This window comes from Selaginella moellendorffii, unplaced genomic scaffold, assembly GCF_000143415.4.
Source record: "Selaginella moellendorffii unplaced genomic scaffold, v1.0 SELMOscaffold_49, whole genome shotgun sequence".
Classification (NCBI taxonomy): domain Eukaryota; kingdom Viridiplantae; phylum Streptophyta; class Lycopodiopsida; order Selaginellales; family Selaginellaceae; genus Selaginella; species Selaginella moellendorffii.
In genome coordinates, this window is record NW_003314310.1 from 552,611 (window position 1) to 559,604 (window position 6,994).

Genomic DNA, 6,994 nt, shown 5'->3' on the forward strand with positions numbered 1-6,994 from the left:
AAAGGGAAGATAGTATGGACAGCAGAATGTGAGGTGGCATTTATCCACCTCAAAGGGAAGTGAGGGAAGATTCTGTATTTGGTGTTATCAGACTTTAATAAGGACTTCAGACTTTGCATTAAGTGCAGTTTTGAAGCAAAATAACCATCCAGTGGCATTCTTCTTGAAGAAATTGGACAAAGCTCAGCAAAAGTGGCCTGCCCATGAGAAAGAATTATTTGTAGTGGTCAAGACGCTCAAGGAGTGGCGACACTACACAGGGAGGCACTTCAAAGTTTACATGAATAATGTGACAACGAAACACTTCTTATCACAGCTTGACCTAAAAGGAAAACAAGGGCAGTGGGCTAATGCTTTGGCCGAGTTCGATTGTATAAACCTGGGAAGAACAACATCGTGGTAGATGGTCTAAGTCAAAATGCAAGCATGAAGTTGGCAATATCTAGTGCGACAACAACCTTTTGGGATTATGCACAGATAACATATGAAAATGATAGTCTAGCATAAGAAGTGTTGTTAAGGAACCAAGAGGCATGAAATGCTCACCAAAAAGGTGAGTTGCCAACGGAAGAGAAAATAAGTTATGCAAAACGCAATGGACTCATCTATTATAAACAAACAAGAGTGTATAGTGAACTAAGGAAGGTAGCCTTAGAAGAGTGTCATGATGGACCTCTTGCAAGACATGGCAGAGTGCCCAAGACGATAGACTTACTCAAGAGGAAATATCATTGGCTAAACATGGCTAAGGACATGCAATATTATGTAAAGACATGTCCAACATATTAATAGGTCAAAGCCGTGACTAAGGCTAATGGGGGTTTGTTACAAAGCCTCCCAATTTCAGATCATCCATGGAAATGTCTTACGATGGACTTTATCACGAGACTCCTCCAAGTGAGGGGTTTGATGAGATATTTGTGGTGGTGGACCGGTTTTCGAAGATGGCACATTTCATACCCACCACAATGGAAGTGGATGCGAAAGGTGTAGTGAAGCTGTTCTCTGAACAAGTGGTTCGAGTGCGGGGAAGGCCAGAATAGATCATCTTAGTTCAAGATAAAATTTTCACCATCAAATTCTGGAGAACTCTCCTAGAATAGTATCGCACCAAATTGAAATTTAGCACAGCCTATCACTCACAGACAAGTATTGGGTATTAAGTCAAGTTTGATAGCATTAACACTTTTTAATAGATGGACAAATAGAAAAGGTAAATAGGTAGATGAAGGATTATTTGTGATGCTATGTCTCTAGAGACTAAACTGATTGGGTAAGCTATTTAGGACTTGCGGAAATGTGCTATAACAACTCACCACATTCGAATATTAGGGTAAGTCTATGGGAAGTCATCAATGGGTGAGTTATCGAAGGTCCTATAGAACTTGGTGTGGCTAAGTATCATGGAGAGCTACCTGCAGTAGAGGCATTTACAGTGGGAAGACTTAACATTTGGAATCTAATAAGGGATTCCTTGGAACAAGCTCAACAAAGACAAATTAAATACACGAACCAAAAGCACCGAGATGTAGAGTTCTAACCTGGGGATAAGGTGTGGCTGAACACCAAAAACCTAAGGTTACCAAGTGGGATTAATCAGAAGTTGACCCAAAGGTAAAATGCATGTATTCTTGGAAATGAATTAATCTTGAGTTCCTTAAGCAGGTTCGTAAGGCCTTATAAAATTGAGGCTCAAATTGGTAAGGTGGCTTATTGCCTCCAACTTTCTTAGGAGATGGGGCACCCTATGTTCCATGTGAACTTACTCAAGCCGTACTTTGAGAATTTGCTTCACAAGGACCAAGTAAAACCTCTACCTTAGGTTATCTAAAGAGAAGAGGAATACAAAATCAAGGCCATCCTCAATACGCATAAGAGCAAGTAACAAGAATGTGAGGTGAGAGAGTTCCATGTGAAGTGGAAAAGATTTCCACATTGCAAAGTAATGTGGGAATCGAAGAAAAACTTAGCAAATGCGTGAGATTTAGTGGAGGAATTTTTGCAAGGTAAAACTCTATGTACTTATACAAAATTCAATTAAAGAATCTATATGAGAAATTGAGCAATGTCGTATGTTAGGACCCGAAGGCATGCTGAAGGTAAACTAATTAGCATGGGTAAGCTAAGTCGACCAGGTGCAGGGAATTACACCTGACTCTTCACAGGGATGTCGAATCCATAGACGTATTCTATGGAGGTTGGGTTCGAGTCCCAACCTTTTAATAAAGCAAGGTTAGGTTCAAGTCCCAACCCCATACTAGGGCGTGGTGAGGTAAGGGGTATAGGGACACCTATACTCCATTGTCATGAGCTCTTGGTTGGGGAGGCTAACTTAGGCACACCACTAAGTGGGGGGATGCTTCTGGAGACATAGTCAACAAGTCATAAGATTAAAAAGAGATGTTTGATGTGGGCATCAAACTTCTTCTATTAGTGGTGGAGTTGTAAGGAACCAACTCCCTAAGGTGTCGAAGGCTAAAGGATCCCTTAAAATACAACCAAAATGACAAAGAGTTTATCGGATGTAGAGCTATAGATCATGACATTCTAAGCTTAGCCATGTATTATTAAATGTTTTTCGCCATATGATTATATACATAAAGCTATCATAAATAATAATAAAAAAATTGTTTTATTAGAAAACATTATTTGAAATAATATTTATTATTATGAGGTCCAAGTGTACAACTATGATGCCATATACTAATATTAATAGCCATACACTAAGATTAGTGTGGTGGGATTTTGATAACCATCGGATTGGTTTCAATCTGGTCTGTATATAAGTTAGGGTTTTGGGTTAATGGATGTGCACATTTTTGTATTCATTTCCATATTCCATGCACTCACATTATAGCTAAATTATTATAGTTTTTTTGTATTTATAATTTTAAATATCTTTGGTGATTTTATTAAACAAGTATAGCTACAATACTATTTTGATATGAATTAGTTTCAATCTGGACCACTCGCTCCTGTATATAAGCTAGGGTTTTTTGGGCTAATTGAGTATGCATATTTTTAAATTTCACTTAAATTTCATGCAATCATATTGGTGGAGGTGAGATGTAATTCTAATTGTCTTTGAAAAGTGTCCTTTTTTTTGAAATCTAGTTTTTGATCTAAAGCTCTCTTTCTTATAGCTTTTCATTTTTAATTTTTTGTTTTTATTCATCTTCATGGTAAAATAGTATACTCTTCCTTTGACTCTAGAGCAATAATGGCGCGAATGTGACTTCAGGTATCAAAAGTTACCTATCTGCTGTCCTTACTTACATATTCTTTTCTTACTGCCAGAACAACAGGAGGTTGGTATTGCTAGTTCCCATTATCAGCTCCTCTTGTTCAAGTGTTAGTAAACTAGATTAGAACCTGTATTGAGCCAGATGGACATAAGGTACGAACTCTTATATGTTTCTAGCTAATCATACTTGGCCTGGCTCTTAGTTTTCTTTTTCTCTGTCTTGCACTGGCTTGACATGAACCCTCGTGTATTGAGACTAGTCCCTCAATATTGCTGGATGATATTACTGTGTCTGCCAAACACCTTTACTAACATGCCCTTTGTGTTAGTCTCATTTTAGTCCTAAATGCTATTTATGGAAAGTGTCTAGATTCACTCATTTGGCATATCTATGGAATGTAGAGTTTGTCCTAAACACAATGGTGTTCATCCCATGTCTAAATTCACAATCTAGGGACATTCTATATTTAATAAGTTTCGAGTTTGTCCTAGAGACTAACTCTTGGTACTAAAGGAAGCTTAAAGTGAAAGCCAAAAGTGTGTGTTCCTCAAGAAGGGGGGATATGGGGGGTTTCAATAGTAGGGATAGTGGATAGGTCAGGTATGGCCGACCAACCTAAGGCATAGTCTAGCTCTTGCTTGCGTGCTTATCCTTATTCTGCATCCAGCTTAGGTCTAAGCCCAAGTTCCACACCATGCTAGCTGGTGGAGTACCTATATCCTCACGTTAGGCCACTGGTATGCTGAAATAGTGCCAAACTCTATTTGGCTATGTTTTGTATGCTGGTCCTGGCATTAGGATGTTAGATGCTCTAGGATTATTCCAAATCGTCTCATGCTTCTGTCCCTTTGCTCTTTGGGTTATATGCTTAGGAGTCACTCTATGCTCTGGTTCTTTTGCTCCTTAGCTTCAAGCTTAGGAGTTTGGCTTCGTATTTTTGTTCAATGGCCCAAGGCCCTGAAACTCAAGTTTTGCACCGCTGTATTTGGACACGTGGCATGTGGCATGTGGCATATAACACGTGGCATATAGAGGGTTTAGGTTCTGCTTCTTGGTGTTATCCTATGGTAAATTACCATAGTAAAAACCATGTGCACTACAGTTGGTATCAGAGGGTGAGTCTCAGCGAATACTATCCAATGAGATTGGGCAATTAATCTTGTTGCATACACAAAGATGAAAATGATGATCTGAGTGGGTACACGTTTGGGTGCAAAGGCTTCGCAATCGTTCCTTAGGTATGGAATTGGTTACCTTTTTGTACCATATTATGTGAGCTTGCTCTTGGGCTCATAAGATGGATTGAGATGCTCCATTTGTACGAGTTTGCGCTTGGGCTTGTAAGTGAGGCATATTAGCAACTTGAGTTACGATCAATGTTAACCTATTAGTGGTTCCATGAGTTGTTCCATGTACCGTGGGTGAAAGTAAACCTCTCTTAGGTTTGCTATGAGTGGCAAATAGGCTGGTCTGTAGCTAGTTAGCACAGCACTAGTAGATCCTTCCTAGGCATGATTATAAGTGGATTAATCAAGAGTATAGGGATTAGTCTATTGGTTCAAGTAGTTATTGCTATGCTCTCTCATAAATTTTTTCTTGGATTGGACTGAAGGCAGTGCGAATGCAAGCTTGAGGTTTAGTCAAAGATAAGACCGAAAAGAGAGTTGTCAGAGATGAAGGATCAAACACGTAAATCATCTTCTCTTTATAGAGAGATGATTTGCAATGAGGTATTAACTCATTGCTCGTGTTCACATTATGCAATCAAGAGCCCCTATTTTGATGCATATTGGTCTTACAAATGGTGAGTTGTAGGATGGATAACGGTGAAACGCTATACCATTTTGTCTAGGCTTGCTATTGAAGACTTGGGTTGCAATGCTTAATTCTTTTCTAAGGAACCTTGCTATTGCTCCTTGAAGTAGCTTGGTGTTAAATTAGTTTTGAGTTTGGTTGGAAAGAGAGTGGCATGAGCTTGTTTGTGTTGTAAATAAAAATTATTGGTGTTGGGTGTTATAAATCTCTATTGGTGGCATGTGGCATTTATGCTGCATTTTATTGAATACAGTTGGCACTTGATATTTACATAAGCCTTTGAAGTAATAACATTAACTTTGCTCGTGGTGTTATTTGATTGATGATCAAAACATTGTGATTTTTATATCATATCTATGTGATAATAAGTAATATGTTTATGAAGTTGTTTCAGTAAACGATGATCAACCCCAAAGTGGTTGATAGTGAAGTTAGTCTACTTGCATATAGTAGCATTGTAATAGATTTAACTAGATTCTCAATGGTGATCCATTATACTAAGTTTAAGTTAGTACCTTGTTTCCTCGAGAGTTTGCCCATTAGGTGTTAAAAAGGGTTATAGCATTCATTTTGTTATTATTGGTTTATCTGTTAACACTTGGAGTAGATTGTTGGATGGAGAAGATGTCTAGTTGACGCATTGACATCACTAGCACTTGTGTTAGTGGAAATGACATTTTTATTTCGAGTGATGAGGAATTTTCTTTAGAGTTTGATTTTCCATGTCATTTTTCTTGTTAGTGTTTTGGCTTCACATTAGATCTTGAAGGTGGTTGAAGAAGAGTGTTAGTGCAATGTTTGAAGATGTGGTTTTTATGATCAAGCCTTGGATGTTTATTTTGCAATTTACGGATGTCGATATTGGATTTGGAAATATGGGCATGATGTTAAAGGTTTAAGCATATTATGGGTCTTGAAAATTTGTGTTGAGATAAACCTTTGTGAAGTTGTTGGTAGGAGGAAGTTGGTTGAGTCTTGAAAGTTTGCATTTCTAGACTAAGAGTCATTCTTTCTCTAGGACGGGAAAATTTCCACAAAGTTTTTTAGACTTTTCCAATGGTTGATTTGTTGATCACTTGCCCGAAAACCATTCCATTTTCGTAAGTTAATACAAAATAGTGAAAGGTTGGAGTTGACTTTGGTTAGCTTAGATCTTAGTAGGTAGTTTATATGATGCGGCCCGAAAGGGATGCTGACTTTTGGGGCTAAGACAATTGTTGTTATGATGGCAATAAAAAAAGAATATCCGAAAAGACTCACTGACAAGTAACTTTTGATACCCATAATCACATTCACAACATTGTAAAATCTTGATATCTTTTGGTGACTGATGCCAAATAAGAACCTTGATTGAATAAGCAACCCCAATTGGAATAGGATGATATGTTGTAATCTTGGCCTTAAATAATGTTGCAAATGTGACTTTGACTATCGAAAGTTACCTATCGGCTAGTCCTTTCGGATATTCTTTCCTTACTGCCATGACGGCAGGAGGTCAGTATTGTTGGATCCTTTATTAATCTTCGTCTAAGCTAGTTGAGAAATTGGTCTTCACGTGTGCACTTGACCAGATGAGCATAAGGATGGAATTCCTAAATGCTATTAATCAAGCATACTTGACCTGGTTAGAGAAACTCATTTGTTGCCTTACACTTGCTAGTGTTGGGAACCCCCATAATATTGAGTTTGGTCCTTCAATATTTGCAAGATGATAGCTTACTATGTTTGCCAAACACCCTCGCTATCATGCCCTTTGTGTTATAAATGCTATTCATGGAAAGTGTCCAGATTTGCTCATTTGCCATATCTACGGAATGTAGAGATTGTCTTGAATACAATGGTGTTCATCCTATATCCAAATTCGCAATCTAGGGACATTCCATATTTAGTACGTTTCGAGCTTGTCCTAGAGACTACCTTCTAATACTAAGGGA